Source organism: Orycteropus afer, unplaced genomic scaffold, assembly GCF_000298275.1.
Source record: "Orycteropus afer afer isolate SDZICR_OR568_19922 unplaced genomic scaffold, OryAfe1.0 scaffold00814, whole genome shotgun sequence".
NCBI classification, from domain to species: domain Eukaryota; kingdom Metazoa; phylum Chordata; class Mammalia; order Tubulidentata; family Orycteropodidae; genus Orycteropus; species Orycteropus afer.
In genome coordinates, this window is record NW_006922401.1 from 607,558 (window position 1) to 609,548 (window position 1,991).

Here is a 1,991-nt window from a genome sequence, read left to right on the forward strand (position 1 = left end):
TTGGAAGGACATAAAAATTTAATTTTTAGAAAGTCCCTTTTATCGAGTTTATCTTCTGTTGTTTGTGCATTTTGGGTCATACTTGACAGTCTATTTATGCCATAAATGAGGGCCCTTAAATTTGCCCCTACTTTTTCTTTGCGGAACTTTTTAGTTTTAGATTTCACATTTAGGTCTTTGATCCATCTGGAGTTGATTTTTGTGTATGGTGTGAGGGTTGGATCTTATTTCAGTTTTCTGCAAATGGATATCCAGTTTTGCCAGCCCCATTTGTTAAAGAGACCATTTCTTCCCCATTTAATGGATTTTGGGCCTTTGTCAAAGATCAGCTGACCATAGGTCGATGGATCTATTTCTGGGTTCTCAATTCTACTCAATTTGTCTTTGTGTCTGCCATTATAACAATATCAGGTTGTTTTCACTACTGTGGTTTTGAGATCCAGGAGTGTGAGACCTCCTACTTTATTCTTCTTCAATAGTGCTTTCCTTATCTGAGGTCTCTTTCTTTTCATGTAAAATCACTGATTCAGATTTCCATATCCTTAAAGAATATTGATGGGATCTGGATTGGGATTACTTTGAATGTTTAGATGGCTTGGGTAGAATTGACATTCTCACAATGTTCAATCTTCCTGTCCACTAGCATGGTATGTTCTTCCACTCATGGAGATCTCTTATGGTTTCTTGAAGTAGTGTTTTGTAGTTTCTTTGTGCAGGTCTTTCGTATCCCTGGTAAGATTTATTCCTAAGTATTTTAATTATTGCTAACTATCGTATGCTAATGATTTCCTTATTTCTTTGCTGACAAAGTCGAATCCAACTGATTTTTGTATGTTTATCTTGTATCCTGTCACTGTGCTAAATCTCTCAGTTAGTTCCAGTAGTTTCTTTGCTGAAGTTCTTAGGTTTTCTACGTATAGGGTCATGTCATCAGCAAACAGGGAAAGTTTTACTTCTTCCTTACCAATTTGGATGCCTTTGATTTCTCTTTCTTGTCTCTTTGCTGTGGCTAGGACTTCCAATACAATGTTGAATAGAAGTGCTGATAGAAGGCATCCTTGTCTGGTTCCTGTTCTCAGGGGAAATGGTTTCAGTATCTTTTTACTAAGAATAATGTTGGCTGTTAGTGTGAGATATATGCCCTTTGTTATGTTAAGGAATTCCCTTATATTCCTATTTTGCTGAGAGTTTTTATCAGGAATGGGTGTTTGATTTTTATCAAATGCCTTTTGTGCATCAATTCATATGATCATGTGTTTCTTTTCCTTTGTTTTATTTATGTAATGGATGAAGTTGATTGTTTTTCTAATGTTGAACCATCCTTGCATACCTGATATGAACCCCACTTCATCATAATGTAATTTTCTTTTTGATATGTTGTTGGAGTCGATTGGTTAGGATTTTGTTGAAGATTTTTGCAACTATATTCATGAGGGATATTGGTTCTGTAGTTTTCTCTTTAGTGATGTCGTTGACTGGTTTTGGTATGAAGATTATGCTGTTGTTGTTAGGTGCCGTCGAGTTGCTTCTGACTTGTAGCGACCCCATGCACAGCAGAACGAAACACCACCTGGTCCCGTGCCAGCTCCGTGATCCTTGCTATACTTGAACCCATTGTTGCAGCCACCATGTCAATCCATCTTGCCAAAGGCCTTCCCCTCTTTCATCGACCCTCCACCTTACCAAGCATTACATCCTTCTCCAGGGAATGGTTCCCTCTGACAACATGGCCAAAGTAGGTGAGACAAAGTCTGGTCATCCTTGCTTCCAAGGAGCATCTCAGCTTCACTTCTAGGACATATCTGTCAGTTCTTTTGGCAGTCCATCGTACCTTCAGCATTCTTCGCTAGCACCACAACTCAAAAGCATCAAATCTTCTTCGGTCTTCCTTATTCATTTTCCAGTTCTCATATGCATACAAGGCAATTGGAAATATCATGGACTGTGTCAGGTGCACCTTAGTCCTCAAGGAGACATCCTTGCTCCTCAGC